The 17,129-nt window shown below is 49.9% G+C and overlaps 1 long non-coding RNA gene across 3 annotated transcripts in view; it reads right to left on the reverse strand.

Annotated features, from left to right (window-relative positions):
* LOC309872582 overlaps positions 1-17,129 on the reverse strand; it is a 109,559-nt gene that overhangs the window by 31,711 nt on the left and 60,719 nt on the right. For all 3 annotated transcript variants that reach the window (XR_014315974.1, XR_014315975.1, XR_014315976.1), the window contains one exon: positions 12,747-12,804. This is a non-coding gene — a long non-coding RNA (uncharacterized lncRNA). The remainder of the gene's footprint in view (positions 1-12,746; positions 12,805-17,129) is intronic.

Here is a 17,129-nt window from a genome sequence, read left to right on the forward strand (position 1 = left end):
CTGGAGACTCGGTTAAATATGTAGCTACCTGAGCCCAGGGCCAGAGATGGTAAATTCTCAGGTCTGGAGTGGTGCCCAGAAATTCACAGTTGTAGCAGACACATGTCCAGATGACTGTGGTCCTGGATTGGCTGTGTGACATGATGGCCTTATAATGGGCTATCTGCTGATTCCAGCCATGATGATTACTGACCACTGTCCACCTACTCAGAGTCCAGTGCCCACTAAGCAACCTCTCAGCCTTCCTTGTGCTCGTCTTACCCGCCAGATTTCATGGGTTTGGCAACTGTGTGTTGTTCTGTAGAAACCGATCACCTCTGGGTGCACAAGCAATGAATTTCTGAGCCTGGGAAATGAAGCATCAGATGGGGCAGGATGCCCTCCACAAAGGTCTTGCCACCCATTGCCCTTTGCATGGGCCACTTCCCTCAGTTGGAATAGTCTGTGCCTTCTTCTATTTGCCAGGGTTAAAGCTTCCTGGAGGGAAACCTTAAGGCTGTTAGAGAAGGTATCTGCCAGTCAGTCAGTCAGTGAGTCTTCATTGTCAGGGAGGAAAAACTTGTCCTCTACCCTCTTATGTTCAGTAATTGGAAACTTGTAAATTAAACTGACAAAAGACATACCATCAAGAGAAAAAGACAGATTTTTAATCATTTACCTATACTAGGGAGTTCACAGAAAAATGGGGCTCAAGAAGGTGGTTAGAATCAGGGGCTTATACACTATCTTAATAGAGGATGGGGAGGGGGGAGGGGCACTACTAGGGAATAAGTGACTTTTAGGAAAAATAAATGGGCCCTTTAGAGAATGAATGGGGGAATTGATAGTTTGGTTTTTTTTTTTAAGATTTTTTATTTTTATTTGACAGAGAGAAATCACAAATAGGCAGAGAGGCAGACAGAGAGAGAGAGAGGAGGAAGCAGGCTCCCTGCTAAGCAGAGAGCCCAATGTGGGACGAGATCCCGCAGGACCCTGAGATCATGACCTGAGCCGAAGGCAGAGGCTTAACCCACTGAGCCACCCAGCTGCCTGGGAATTGATAGTTTTATGACAATGTCTGTTTAGATGATTTTCTATCCCAGTGCTGACTCGTGGTGCTGACTTCTTAACTTGCGTGATAAAAGTCAATCTTCCCTGTTGTGAAGCTCCTGGAAGAAGGGATTTATGACAGTTGAATTCTTCTGGGAGACTGCTTTTAGGAAGCTAAAGGAAGTTCAAAAAAAGCTCCTTCCTGCAGCTGTTAATTCTCAAATGTCTTCAGCTCAAAATAATCCTCATGCCACTGTGGTGAAGGGTAGCAGAATTTGCCACCCCCAAATATGCCACTTTGGTATATTGATAATTTTCTGAGAGGTACACATTTGAAAACGGGCACAGACAGAGAGAGGCTTTCTCTGAACTGCCCTTCTCTGCTTAACGACAGATCCTCCAGAAGGAGATCTGTTGTCATAGCTCTCCTCCTGGTTTCACCAACCCGGTCAGGTTGACTGAAAATCTGTACCACACCCAGACAACCTTCGTCACAGACTACCAACCCTCCCAATGACTCTTCCTCCGGGGCCAATCATCTTCCCTAAAAATCATTCACGCTCTCTGGTGAGGCCTGCCTTCCTCTCTCCCCTTCCCAGTGTGGAAGGCGTTTAATCCTGAATCTTAAAGCCATCTCTCTGAGTTACTCATCTTTTCCTGGTTATCTCCCATGTACACATGAGGTCTACATGTGAATACGTTTGTTTGTTTTTCTCTTGTTGATCTGCCTTATTACATTGGCCTTAGCCAAGAACTCAGAAAGCTAGAGGAAAAGTTATTTTTCATCTCCTACCGTGGCATATTCTGGACCTTTTCATCATCCAGCTGAATCTGGCACTGGGCCTAGAGAAGAGGACAAGGGATGAGTTGGCACAGAGGGAGGAGACTATACCCCCTCAGCCCTAGCGGAGCCCCAGCTCCGATGGGGAAGGCACTGCCTCCATGTTGAGGGAGCTCCTGGCCAGACTCTGGAGCCATAAGTCAATCTTTTAGGAGGTGATGTAGGGGTCACAATAAAGGCAGAGAATACTATATGTAATAAACATACAGTAGCAGCCACCATGGCTTGAGTGTTTACTATAGGTCAGAGACCTGAGATGCTTTATGCAATTGTTGTTCGATTTTCATAAGACTGTATTTCAGGTAAAGAAATGAGGCTCTGAGAGGTTGAGTGATGTGCCCAAGGTCACACAGCAAATAAGGAAGGGGCAGGGACTTGAAACCCAAGCATTCTTACTCCATCTCACGGAGGTAGAAAATCTTGAGCCGGCTTTGCTCTTCTTCCTATAAAAGCAAGCCTCTGGGCAACCTGAAGGTGTGAGGAGAATTGTAAACCAGCACTAGGATGTTCCACATCTTTTTGGATTTAATTAGTCATAAAATTAGCCTCCTCAAGAGGCACCTGATCTGCTCAGTGGGTTAAGCCTCTGCCGTGGGCTCAGGGTCTGGAGTCATGACCTCAGGATATGGGATTGAACCCCATGTCAGGCTCTCTGCTCAGCAGGGAGACTGCTTACCTCCCTCTCTCTCTGCCTGCCTCTCTGCCTACTTGTGATCTCTGTCAAATAAATAAAATCATAAAAAAAAATTAGCCTCCTCAAGAAACCTGAGCTACTCTTTGTGCCTCCAACTGCACACACATACCCACTTTTCCCACTGTCAGTATGTCTGGGGCTATGAAGAACTTGCTGGAATTTCTAGGAATGCAAGTCTCCAGGTCAGGACTGGCATTGCAGTCAGTACCTGAGGCATTGCAGATGGTTGAAGGACCTGAGGACACCCTGAGTGAGGACCTAAAACACCGACTCAAAGGCCTCCAAAAGCCTTCCATAGAGGAAAGGCCCTGGGTCTCAGGTGAGCCTGGGCAAGAGTTGGGTGGAGGAGGTGTGTGTTCTGGGAGTAGTCACAATATTTCAGAAAGCTTACAATTTCCCCCAGATGAGGTTCTACTGCTAAGTCAAGTTCTGCTTCCTTCATTTTCAGCTGGAATGACATCATCTATGTGACAATCTTGCTCATCTCATACTCAGCAGAAGCTTGGACTGGTGACTACAATGCCTTCTGGGTAATCAAACTTGGAAGCAAACTGATTACTAGAAAAAAGTCTACTTTGCCTTCTAGAGGCATTCTTGGTGGAACAAAGGCTGGAAACAATACTAGTCTCGGGACTCCACAGGTCCTGGGTAGAAGGTGGCACTCCCCACTTCCACCTCCTTCCTTCCTCCCTGACTGTCCTCCATGGCTCCCCAGTGAACAGAAGTGGCACCCCAGGTGCGACAGGCCAGTGTCCAAGGCACACTGAACACCCTCAAGCAAAAACTCTTTCTTTTCCCAGTGATATCCCTACAAAGCCGCCGTACATGACTGACATAGTGAGGGTCACATGAGAATAAGAACACTTCTGTCTTGTACTTCCGGTTGCAGGTCTCTGGGAGGCAGGAAGGAGGAGAGGGCTTGAGGGCCCCTGGGGCAGTTCTGCTGCATTCCCAAGCATGCGCTTGGCTCCTGGTTCCTCCAGCACAGAGCAAAGGAAGAGTTTGAGACTTCTGCTCAGAGGGAAGAGGGAGTTGTTCAACAAATGAGAGTCCAGCAGGCCAAGGCAGAGCTGATGCTAAGGGAGGAGCTGGGCTTCTGCCCTGGCCCGCTCATTGCCTCTGGTGTGGGAGTGAAACTTCAGGAATGACAAGAACACATTTCAAGAAGCAGCTGTGGCAGGTGAAGACTGCTGGTTTGACCACTTTAAGGAATGAGCTGTTCCCACCTGGCCTATCTGTGCTGTAATCGGTAATCTGGAGTGGTGTTTCCTAAGGCTTACGGGTACACAGGTGAAGCCAGGCTATTCCCCTGTGAATGAGGAAAGGAGGGTTGAACCCTCACCTGATACAATTAAGTTAAACACAGAGGTACCAGGGGCCATTCCATAGGGAGCTGAGTTCTTGGCTCAGAGGCACCAGGCCCCCGGCCCCACAGTGATCAAAGCTGTCTACAACCCCAGCCAGTCAGGCACTTGCACCTCACCCCCTAGCAGGCTACTTCTTATCTTGCCTCAGGCTAGAATGCTCACCAGTTTGGCCTGTGATTCTCTAAAGCCTACACATACGGAGATCAAGTTTATGGAGCCTGGCCTGTCAGATGCTTCTGAGAGCAGACACTTATTTTCCGGCCTTCTCAGTTCAGATTAGGCTGAGAGAGCAGCCCCAAGGAGCCGGCTAGAAATGTACTTTCCTCTCTCATTCAAGAAGCCAGGAGGCAGCAGCCTGGGGCTGACAGAGACCTCCCAAGGCCAGGGGCTCAGGGTTCTTCTAGATCTGCCATCTACCATCTCAGGGTGTGACCTATTATGGCTTTCCAGTTCCAACAAATGCCGGAGGGCAATAATGGGAAGAAGGGGTGATGAGAGCATGCTGGCTGTCCTTTACAGAATGCTCTGCGAGCTGCCCTAACTCTTCTGTCCGCACCTCATTGGCCAGAACATAGTTCCACTGCCTCCAGCAGCAGCACAAGGGGCTGAGGAGGATGGTCTCCGTTCTGGATAACCCTGCACTCAGCCAAAGGGGCTCTGTCACCTCAGAAAAAGGGAAAGCGGATACTGAGGACAAACAATTCAGGCAGAGATCCAGTTTGTCCGGTGGTGGTTCGTTTTCCCATAGGACTCAGGAAGAATGTTAGCTCTAGAGCCCCCTGGCTCCCCAATCTTGAGGGCATCACCCCACTGCTCTTTCCAGACCCCTTATATCCAGAATGAGACCCCTCTCATCGTCTCTCCTGCCACAACCCTGCTCCAAACCACTGCCAATTTCCTACCACAAACACAGGAAAAGAGGCCCAACATCATTAGTCATCCAGGGAGTAAAAATTAAAATCACAATGAGACACTACTATACACCCGCTCAAATGGCTAAATTAAAAAGACTGATAAGACCAAGCATTGACAGGAATGTGGAACAAGCGCCCTCTCATACGTTGCTGGTGGGAAGGCAAAATGTCCGTTACTTCAGACACTGGTTTGGCAGTTTCTCTTAAGTACACACGTATCAACTCTGTGGTACCAACCTGTCTCCTGGCTTCCGCCCTTGGACCCTATAGACTCTTCCTAATACAGAGTAATCCCTTAGAGCCAACATCTGAGCACAAGTCTCCTCTGCCACTAACTTCACTGGTATCCCTTGAAGAGAAGATGGCTGCTTGGACTCCCCTGATGAGGGAGCAGAAGGCAAGCTGAAGACAGGCAGAAGCTGACACCCACAACCCCCACCCCCACCCCCATCAACTCCATGGGATATCTGTGACATTCCTCAGGCACTCTTGGCTACCCTAAAGGAAAAACTAACAGTTAATTTATAGAAATCACAATTCTGCAAGACAGGAGTCTCCCTCAGTTTATAAAAGTCTCAGCAATTTACAAGAACAAAGCATCTTTATCAATGGCCTAGCTTCCAGAAGGGAATATAAGTGCAATTAAATGTCCTTATAATCTGCAGCCCATTGGCAGATACATGGAGTGGGCAAAGTGCAATGTTCTTCCAGGAAGCTCCTCACTGTCTTACTGGTAAAGCCTTACTAGAAGGAAGAACAACCTTAACTTGACAAGGCAGGCCCTTCGGTATCCTGGGAGTCTTCTTTAACATATGAAAATCCTTTTGAAGACCTCCCTTTTCCTTACCTTCCCCAACCCCATAGTATATAATCAGCCACCCTTCACACCCAGGGGCAGCAGCCCTTTCTGCCCAGGGGCCCTGTCCCCTTGCTTTAATAAACCACCATTTTGCACCAAAGACCTCTCAAGAATTCTTTCTTGGTCATCAGATTCAGACTCCACCCCACAGAACCTCACCTATATTCCAAAACCCCATCATCCTAGTCATTTGCTCTTCCCCTCCCCCAGCACATCATCCTTCTAGCCACACTGGTAACCACCAGTGAACTGAAGGGAAGTTCCCAGATGCTTTTCCCTACTGCTGCCCAGAGTTAACTGCTTTTAAAAAGGACACTTCCCCCGTCACAACCCCTGGCCTAGAAACAGTCCACACTCCAACTGTGTTTCTCAGAAATTCCTGGCAGGCTCCTAGCTCAGATCAAGCTATCTGGTCAGGAGGGAGCCTGCTTCCCTCTCTTTCTGCCTGCCTCTCTGCCTACTTGTGATCTCTCTCTCTCTGTCAAATAAATAAACAAAATCTTAAAAAAAAAAATCACAATCCCTTCCCATAGCTCTTAATTTCCCTGGGCACCACCCCCCCCGCCGCCCCCTTCTAATTCTCTGTGGCTTCCTTATTGTTGCTTCCCACCAAGGTGGCAGGAATTTTTATCTTTGTAAGGACCTATTTAGCCAGAGCGACTCCATCTTGGGTAAATAGCCATTTTGTTGTTTGTGCAGTAAACTTAAATTGATTCTCCTCCTCCAGAGAAACTTCCTTAAAAACAAGTCCGGGAAACCAGTAAAATGTAGTCGACTAGTTTCTGATAACAGAGCCTGGAATACAAGGACGAGTCAGGCCAGATAGAGACATCTAATCAGTACGAAGTACTGTTTGTAACAGTGAGAAGGTCTTGCCCAAACCTAAATGACTCCATCTTGGGAAGGATGACGATCTTATTATTCACACTGAATATGTTAACTGACTAAGCCTTCCCAGAAAGTACTGTTTGTAACTGTCCTAGTATGGAGTAATTTTGAATAACACGTCACCAGACAGGATGAAACTAGCCAATCAACAAGAGACACACAAACCCGGTGGGTTGAGATACCAAGATACGGGTTGCAGTTTCACCCAATAAAAGGTAGCCCGTAAGATTGGGAGGGGTGGCTGTCTTCGGAGGCGGCCCTGACAGTCAGTCGATTCTTGAGCCTGCAAGCTGGGGGTGGTCGCTCTCTTCAGAGACGGCCCTGGCCGGTCAGTCTGACTTCTAATGCTTGGCATAGAATAGAGCTTTGCATAACTTTAACTTTGTTTCAGTCTCATTCCCCTGGCCGATCAATCTGATTTCTAATACTTACCATAAAATAAAGCTTTAAATAACTTTCACTTTGTCTCAGTCTCGTTTCCTTTAATAAGGGACCTAATAATCTTCAGTGCTCCAACCCCAGAGCCTGACCCCTGCGGTCAGGCTTGCGCTGGGGAACTCTTCCTGAACAAACTGAGGAGACCTCTTGGTCTTCTGGATGGCTCATCTCCTCCCTGAAAACCTTCCTGCCTCCTTCAAGCCTTAGGCACTTGTTTTTCTTGCATCCTTCCTGTTGTGTCCCCTCTTCCCCTCACTCTCCAGTGGTGAGATCCTTTAGGAACTACTCTGGTGTGCTGCGGGTGCCCAATGAGTGCTCCATTCAGGTTTTGTGGGAGGGAATGGTGTAGCTTATGACAGACAGATGGCCCTCACCCCAAGCCTTGGATGCATGTACTGAGAAAGTCCCCGGATATAGGACAGAACCATCCATCAGTCACTTCCCAGGAAGAGGGTTTTTTTTTTTTCTTTTTAAAAATTTATTTAAGACAGAAACAAGTCAGCAGAGAGGCAGGCAGAGAGACAGAGAGAGGAAGGGAAGCAGGCTCTCTGCAGGACTCTGGGATCATGACTTGAGCTGGAGGCAGAGGCCTTAAACCACTGAACTACCCAGGCGCCCCCCAGGAAAAGGTTCTTAAGTAGCAGAGAAATTGAAAAGGAAAAGCCAATTAGGATCAGGGAGATCGCTGCTCTGTTGCGCCCATTTGTCCCTTAGCTGAAGTGGCTTTTTGCTTGGACTGGCCTCTCTCCGAGTTGGAGCAGAAGCTGATGGAAGGCCCGTTTTCTTACTTTGCGAAGAGCGCTGTTATAACAGTGACAACAGTGAGAGTTCAGCTCTCAGCTCTGCATTTATATAAAAGTGCCCTTGGGGATGAACGTGCAACAATTATCCTGACCAGAGTTCTTTCCGGGAAGGACAAACCCAAGATGAACAGTTAATGCCAAATCCCAAGGAAATCATCTCCAAACCGTGCTATTTCCGGCTCAAGACCATCTGCAAGGGGGGGCCTGTGCTTTGAAAATGGAAAGAAAATGAGAGTGGGCTCTTTTTTGAGGGGGCGGGGGGGATGCTTTATAAAGCATTAACCTGATGAGGGGGCACTTTGGGGTGGAAAGAAAAAAAAATCTCGTGTTCCAGTTTAGTGTTCTCTTACCAGTTACGTGACGCATGCAAGCCCTGCTGCTTCTGTCAGCCTTGATTTCCTCATTCATAAACGAAGGCAATGATTTCTATCCACCTCCTGGGACAACTGCGTCAATTAAATTAGACTGCATACAGGACAGTACACAGAGAAAGTAGAGAGCCCTCCACAAATGTTGGATGTAGCATTGATCCAGAAAAGCTGCCCTGTGCCAATCTACCCTCCAGGAACCCCAGCGTGATTGGGGACAGGGTACAGGACAAGGTACATACAGCCTAAGTGTGAACTGGGATCACCCAGTCCCCAGGGGCCCATGACGATGGCTTTGAACTCCCACTCCATAGCTGACACAGCTTAGCATTTCTCTGCATTCTTGGGGGCAGGGGCAGAGTTTGCAACTTCACTCAGTAGGGGAGTTTAGGAGGCAGTCCAGCCGAGGGGTTAGAAAGAGGGGATCTGCTCTCACACTGCTGGTGGGACTGCAAGTTGGTGCAGCCACTCTGGAAAACAGTAAGGAGTTTCCTCAAATAGTTGAAAACGGAGCTACCCTATGACCCAGCAATCACACTACTGGGTATTTACCCCAAAGATACAGATGTAGTGATCTGAAGGGGCACCTGCACCCCAGTGTTTATAGCAGCAATGTCTACAATAACCACACTATGGAGAAGCCCAGATGTCCATCTACCGATGAATGGATAAAGAAGATGTGATATATATATACACCATGGAATACTATGCAATCATCAAAAATTGAAATCTTTTTTTCTTTTTAAGATTTTATTTATTTATTTGACAGAGATCACAAGGAGGCAGAGAGGCAGGCAGAGAGAGAGGAGGAAGCAGGCTCCCTGCTGAGCAGAGAGCCTGATGCAGGGCTCGATCCCAGGACCCTAGGATCATAACCTGAGCCGAAGGCAGAGGCTTTAACCCACTGAGCCACCCAGGCGCCCCCAAAATTGAAATCTTGTCATTTGCAATGACGTGGATAGAACTTGAGGGTATTATGCTGAGCAAAATAAGTCAATCAGAGAAAGACAATTATCTATGATTTCACTCATATACGGAATTTAAGAAATAAAGCAGAAGAGCGTAGGGAAGGGGAGGGGAAAATATAACAAGATGAAAACAGAGAAGGAGACAAATGACAAGAGACCCTTAACCACAGGAAACAACCGACGGTTGCTGGAGGGAAGGGAGTGAGGGGATGGGGTAATCACTGGGTGATGGACATTAAGTAGGGCACAGATATAATGAGCACTTGAGCACTGGGTGTTCTATAAGACTGATGAATCACTGAACTCTACCTCTGAAACCAATAATGTACTATAAGATAATTAATGGAGTTTAAAGAAAAAAGAAAGAAAGAGGGCTCTGGATTCAGATGGCCTGCTTTGGAGTGCTAACGCACCAGTTGTGTGATCTTGGGCGAGGGATGTAATATCTCTGTGCCTCGGTTTCCTTGTCTGCAAAATGAGGATAATGGCATATACCTCTCTGGATTATTGTGAGGATTGATGAAGATTCTTGGCTTGACCAAACTTCATCAGACTCCTGAATCTTCTCATGGGCCCACCTGTGCACTTCCTTGTAAAACCCACTTTTTGCAAGACCCCTGCTAATTCAGCCTAACCAGAACCCTTCACCTCCATATCTCTTCACCCTCAATATCTGATCCAATTCCTCGTCCTCCCTCTCCCGGATGTCGTCTCCCGGGAGGTCAGTTTAGCCAACATCCCCATCACCCTCCATGTTTCTCTCATCCACCACCTCCTTCCTGCTCCCTGGCTACAAATTCCCACTTGCCTTGCCTAATTCCAAGTTGAACAGAGTTCCAGATTAAAGTCCCTTCTGCCCTATTGCAAAAGTCTGAGTAAGATCTGTTTTATCCCTTCCACGACTGCCCAACTCTGGTTTTTCTGTGGCAGGATTAAGTCAAGTCAAGGGCCAAGTGCTCCTGCTGAATGGCAGTCCAGGCTGAAGGCCAGCTCCCCATCCCAAACGTGCCGGCCCCACCCTGTGCCAACTGCAGAGTTGGCAACCCCTCTCCTTGGCTTATTTTAAGCCAAAGGAAGACAAAAATGAAAGTAAAAATGCTGTTTTGGTCCTAGCAAAACTCACTGAAGTGCTGAAAGAGGTGGAGGAAATATATACAAACACACACTTTAAAATTTAGACGGCCTAACCTTTTAAACAAAAAGTCCCAATTGTGGGGGCGCCTGCGTGGCTCAGTCCGTGAAGTGTCTGCCTTCAACTCAGGTCACGATCTCAGGGTCTTGGGATCAAGCCCCACATGGGGCTCCCTGCCCAGGGGGAAGTCGGCTTCTCCCTCTCCCTCTGCTGCTCCCCCTGCTTGTTCTCCCTCTCTTTGTCAAATAACTAAATAAAAGCTTAAAAAAAATAAAGTCCCAACTGTGCATGTACCAGTTTGGCTCCTGCCCTGTCACCGGGTCTCCATCCCTCCCTTTTGGTGACAAATGGTTTGTCTTGGGAAAGTAATTCTGCCCTCACTTCCTTGTGTTGCATCACTCTAGGTCCTGTCCAGGGCCCATCTCCTGACAGCCAGAGGGCCCATAATAGTGTTCTCCTGAACAAAGACAGTTCCCTCTCTGAGCAGGATTCTGGTGCTGCTGTGAAGACCACCCACGTTATTTTTTCACTTTACTACAAACCAAGGAGGAGGAGACCAGTACTGGGGTCATGAGTGGTTGACTGCTGGAGGAGAAAGGGGGAGCTCACAGATAGAGACCCAGGGAAAGGCTGGGGAAGAATGCCTGGGGGGGGGGGTGTGTGGCAGGAGACAGGGAGGCAAGGGGAGCATGAAGTCCGCCCTCGCCCCTCAGCCTCCCCACAGGCACAGACAGCAGTCCTGTCCCAGGCACTGGGAGAAAGGCCGCTTTGCTTCTGCTTTGCTTCTGTTCCAGGCGTCCCCCCCACCCCCACTCAGAGCTGGCCTTACCCACAGGCACAGTAGGAGGCTACTCAGGCTATGTGGTGTGAGTGCCTCTGGAAAGACCCTGCATTAGTTTCCTAGGGCTGCTGTGATAAATTATCAGCAGCCTCGAGGACTGAAGTCCAAAATGACTCTTCAGGGGCCAAAATCAAGCTTCCCTTTGGAAGCTCTGAGGGAGAGCCTGTTCCCTGCCTCTTCCAGCTTCTGGAAGCCCCTGTGCTCCCTTTCTCACACCAACTGACCTCTTACTTCTGTCCTCACAGCTCCCCTCCTACTGCCGCATCGCCCTCTGCCTCTACCTTACAAGGACACTTGGTTTTACAGTTAGAGTTCACATGAGTAATCCAGAATCGTCCCTACTGCAAGACTGTCTGCCAAGTCCCTTTTCCCATATACAGTAATAGATTCACAGGTTCCAGGAATTAGGGCATCTCTGGGGGCCATTCATCAGCCTCCTGCAGACACCCTTCCTAGAAACAACCTCATACCCACTTCTTGCTCTCAAACATCCCAACAACTAGTTTTGGGGTCAGTGTGTACGCGGACACCCCACTTTGCAGTTGTGGTGCTGGGAGATGCCAGGCAGCTTGTTGAGCATCTCTTCAAACCCTGAGAACCCATTTCGAGGAATGGGTTGGGCACAGCCCAAAGGAGGTCCTGTCCCAGCTGCTCATCCAGAGTCCAGACTATAACTTGCAAGGTCAGGGGTCACACCTCTCCCTGAGGTGCCCTCCCCACTCCCACCGCTCAGCCCTGCTCTAGGGACAACCTGTTTTACCATGTGATTTTCAACAAGTCACTAGACCTCATGAGTCTGTTGCCACTTCTGAACAAAGGAGCTCAGATCACATCATCTCTTGGGGGCCCTTTCAGCTCTGAGGTCTCGGATCCTTACATGCAGTCTGGCCCCAGGCTGACAGCAGATGGGGAGAAGAGCCCAACTGCAGGACCAGAAGCTTGCCAGTCTAAACCAACCTGACCAGGGCGGAGACCAGTTTCAGCACTAAAGACAGGCCAGCTTTAGAAGCAATAAGAATGAGGAAACCCAGGTTCTAGCCTCTGGTCTCCTCACGCCTCTGGGACCTCAGGAAAGTTGCTTTTACCATCACAGAGTCTCATTCCCCAAGTATAAAGGAGGAATAAAGAATATCTTCTTCATCTACCTCCTAGGAGTGTCATGAAAATAAAATGATACACAGTTGGAGAAAGCATATCACGGGTGTCAAAGACCAAAACCGGACAAGAAAGGACATTCATTTTGTTCAGGCTACTGCTGGATGAGATTAGACCACCTCAGGGGTTTGCCCTGGGCTTTTCCAGGAAGAGAGGGCACAAGGTATGGAGAAGGGGACCTGCAGTTGGAAGTGTGTTGTGATTCGGGGAAGTCTCAGCTGAACAGGTAATGGTAATCTGTGTCTAGCTGGTTTCTGGGGGACCAACAGTTCTAATCTTAACTGATCACCATGAGACAAAGAGCTGGCAAGTTGGCAGGGGAAAAAGGGAGAAGGTCTGTGGTTGACCTTGACTCAGGCCACAAGATACATGGGGTCTTGCTCTGTATTTCTCCCTCTTAGGCAGGCCCCACCTCCCTGCACCCCCCAGGAACAGCTGGTTTCACTTACCTGGAAAGTCAGCCTCAGTATCCAAAGAATCATCAATCTGGCCTCCAAGTAGGAGTAACTGAAAAGCAATGTAAATGTTTACTACAGTCATTTGAAAAGACACAAAATGCAGCTTATAACCTTAGCATAGAGGACACATTGGTGGCTATTTCCACCATGGCTCAGCTACCCCAAAATTGCTCCCCTCCTTCATGCATTCTCAAAACCCAAATTTCAGGGTTCCCCCTGCTCACTTCCTGCCCTTTTCGATACAAATCAATTCAGCCACCCTTAAATACCAATTTCCCCTTCACCCTTTACACCAGTTTATACCATGTAAGCCCAGAAACCTGACCTGAATATGAATTTAAGTCTGTCTTCTTTTAGGTTTCTGCCCCTTTCCCACTTCGGTCCAAGAGGTCTCCCCCGCCCCACCCTGCCCTCTAGCATCCTCCTCCCTTGGGGTACTCTGCCCTGGCTCCACATTGGGACCCCCAGGGTTCTACTCCAGGACCCCTGGTGGTTCCTCTGGGGTTCAGGGGGCTGATTCTGGTACACAGGCCATCCTGTAAGAGGGTCCCCATTCCCATTATCCTCTGGGAAGGACTTCTGTCACTGGTGAGTGTCTAGCTTTCCCCACCAGACTGCACTCACTTCCAGGGCAAGTCTGATGTTCTCTTTAACTTTGAACCCCACCCTAAAGCCTGGCACCCCATTTGTTCTTAGAGAATTTTGGTGACAGAGAGAACATAGGAACTTGGGGGTGATCAAAAGCAAAGCTCTTATTTTATAGGAGAAACTGACACAGAAAAGTTCAATAATGCATTAATGATCACACAGCCCATGAAAGCAGGTGTCCCACGTCCTGGGGGTGTGTGATTCCTGCTGAGTCTCTTCCTGGCCCTCCCTCCTTCTTCCCTCTCCCCCAGTTTTGGGGGAAGGACACAGCTCCCCTTCAGATGACTTTGGCTGAGGCCCACCCCACCCTAGCTTCCCTAGTCCCTCTGGGGGACCTTGGGGTATCCCAGCCTGTGGGACTCCAGCAGCAGGTGGAAGGAGGAAATCAGGGGCCCGTGGCTTGCAGAGACCCATTTCCAGGCTAGGCTTGCAGTTGCTTTGGCCTTCTACAGCAGGTAGGAGCCACTGCAATGTCCCCACACTCATAAAGGGCCTGCACCTTTTTTCTCTGAGATCTGTGCTCCCGGCCAGCAACGCCCTTCATAAACCAGCATGGATTCGAGGGACCTGGGTGCCGAGAAAGAAAGGTTCCTGGCCTGGAAGCCATCTCCAGATACCAGCCCCCAGCTGAGGAGGAGACTTAGGAGATTCTGTGAGGAGACCCCCCAACCCAAGGGGCCCCTAGAGAGCTGTAAGACCCAGGCCCTTGAGGGCAGACCACGTCAAAAGTGGGGTGGGGGGGCATTGTATGTGAGGCTAGAACCCAGGTAGCCAGTGGGCCAGGAATCCTCCTCAAGGCAACCAAAGAATTGTGTTAATTTCTTAAGGCTGTTGTAACAAATCACCACAAACTTGGAGGCTTAATACATAAATTGATTTTGTCACAGGGCTGAAAGCCAGAAGTCCAAAACCAAGGTGTTGTTTGGACCAGGCTCCCTCTAAATGTCCTCGGGAAAAGGGCTCTGGAAGGGCTCTCTGGACTGCAGGAATGCTGGAGGTATGGAGTCACACCTCAGCCTCCAGCTGGCCCTGAGCCTCCAGATCTGAGGTACTCGGGCATCAGTCCTGTCCTGGAGTCTCCTACAAAGGGGGGGGTCTCAATCCCACAGTGGGCCTTCCAGAACATTAATGGTCGTAACGCAATAAAAGAGTTCCATGGTCCAAATGAACTTGGAAATACTGGATTAAATAAAGCTAATGGGAATTTGCAGACCCTTTGTTTGCTCCAGGGCCTCACCGTTCTCTAAGAGGGCACAGAGTGTGCCCCTCTGGAGCCCCAGGTGGAGCTGGTGCTCCCCAGGGGAGCTCATCCACGGCAGTAGTCACAGAGCTACACCTTTCTAACAGCACTGTTCACTTCCTTCGTTCTGTTTGACAGAGATCCCTCCCGAATGAGTGACATCCCTCTGGAAAAGGGATGCCTCAGTTGTGCTGGGCAGGGAGGTTCACCTTAAGGCCTGACCATGAAAGGGAAACCAGGCCCCATCGGGGAGGGGGTGTCATGGCAACAGCAGTGGCCAGAGAGGGGCCCGCCTGCACCCCAGGGAAAGGCGGAACTCAAGCTGCTTGAGGCAGACCACTCAGCCTGCTAGTGGCCCCGCTGGTAGGGGGGCCCTTCATTGTACCCCTCAGGTATCAAACCTGTCAGGCCCCTTCCCATGTGGGCTTGCTAAGGTCTTCTCTCACAGCCCAAGCTGGGCCGGCCATAAAACGTGCCTCCTGGGGATACCCGGGGGGCTCAGTAGGTTAAGAGTCTCTCTTCAGCTCAGGTCATGATCTCACAGTCCTGGGATCAAGTACTGCCATGGGCTCCCTGCTCCACAGGAGTCTGCTTCTCCCTCTGCCTCTGCCTGCCACTCCCCCTGCTTGGGCTCACGCTCTCTCTTTCTGTCAAATAAATAATAAATAAAATCTTTTAAAAAGAATGTGCCTCCTGGCTCCATCCTCCCCTGTACACACACCTCCCTCCCTGGCCTTTTCCTCCCAGTGCTCCTGGTGCCCAGCACCTCTGCTTAAGGTGCTTAAGGTGCTTAAGGAGCCCCATTTCAGGGCCACTGCACCTTTCTGGGAGGTGTTGGCTTGTGTAAACTCAGCCACGACCTGAGGGGTTTTAGCCATAGCAGCTGGAAGAGAGAAGGCTTGCTGGCCTCCTGAAACCCCTTCTCACTGGTGGCCTCTACTGCAGTTCTCCTCAACCCAGTGTCTATGAGGCTCACTGACCACCTCCAGCTCCATGAGCTCTGGTTCCAAGCATCCATATTTTATGAACGCACCCCAAGTGATTCTCAAGCACCACCAGGGTGCAAACCACTGCTCTAAAGCTTGGCTCCTAGAAGGTGCTGGTTAGAAACACACTCTCAGCCAGCCCCTCCCCACCCCCAATCAAAGTCTGCATTCCAGCAAGGTCCCCTGGTGGTTCATATTCCCATTTTCATCACCTGTGTCAGCATCCTGGGTCGGGGAGGCGGGGAGGATTGGGTGGGGACCTAATCCAGGACCATAATCTGCCCGTGAGCTGTGGAGTCGCCCTGGGCAGCTCCCTTCCCCTCTTTCTGCACCTGGGTTTCCGCATCTGTAACACTCATAGGCTGGACAAAGTCACCCTTGCCACCACCTGTTCCTGAGGCCTACGATGTGCAGCCACGGCCAGGCATCTCTGCGCTCTGCTGCTCACTGCGCAACGGAGCTCGGGCATGCCTCCCTCACTGTCCCCCCAGAGCGGACCCCCGTGGTGTGACACCGAGCTACATAGTGACCACCAGTGGTCGAGCCCTCGGCAGCCTTCTGGGTCCCTCCCTGGTCAGCTCCAGGCAGCTAGCCTGGCAGACAGCCCCAGGCTACATCTCTGCCCTAACATCCTATTTTTCTACCAAGTTCTTTGCTTCCCAGCAAATATCTTCCAAAGGATAAACAGCATTATTTTCATGACTAAAAGGAGCTATTGTGGCAGCTTAACGGGTGTGGGTTTCAAATGGATGTGGGGGTGTGCTCCAGGCCTACCATTACCACTGTTGGAAAGGATGGAAAAGATGTGGCATTGGCCAATAATCCGCTAATGGTGAGCTGACTGTGAGCAGTAAGCTCTAGGGCAGACAGCTCTGCGCAGAGATCTCCATATATAGATCCCAGAAGCCCTGATTCGGGTAAAGACACCACCCCAGCACCAAGTAGGATATGCTTATAGTAACCCAAATCCCGAGACTGTGGTGCAGTGAGTCATGATAGCTGCCTTTCTGCCATCCTACATCTGACACCCCCTCCTTAGTAGGGAGGATCCCACTCCCTAAGTCTTTGGAGGAGCAGGCTGGCTTCCCATCCTAGAAGCTGAAGAGGCCACTGGCTTCCTTCCACCTCCCTTGTGGTTGGAGTAGTTGGGCTGTGGACAGTGACCCAGGTTCCACACATCAGGCACTGGGGCAGGAAGGGATACTTATTTTCAAGTAGGTGACTTATAAGAGCAGACACAGAGGCCACCCCATTGGGCCCACCTTGGTGGCTGAGGTGGACAACGGGATGACAATTTACAGTAACAGGTCACCTCAGCCTCTGGTGTCCTGTGTTCAGACCGGGCAGTGGCCCTCCACCCTGTGGGGACATCTATTGCCTGAAGCCGTGGGGTCCTCACCTCCTCGTTTCTGGGGAGTGATCTGAGCTCCCGGCTGCTTTGTCTCGTACTGGTTCCCATCTGGTCTCTGAGCTGCCTGCTTCAAATTTAAGGCAAGTCTC

Source organism: Mustela nivalis (assembly GCF_964662115.1).
Source record: "Mustela nivalis genome assembly, chromosome: 8".
NCBI classification, from domain to species: domain Eukaryota; kingdom Metazoa; phylum Chordata; class Mammalia; order Carnivora; family Mustelidae; genus Mustela; species Mustela nivalis.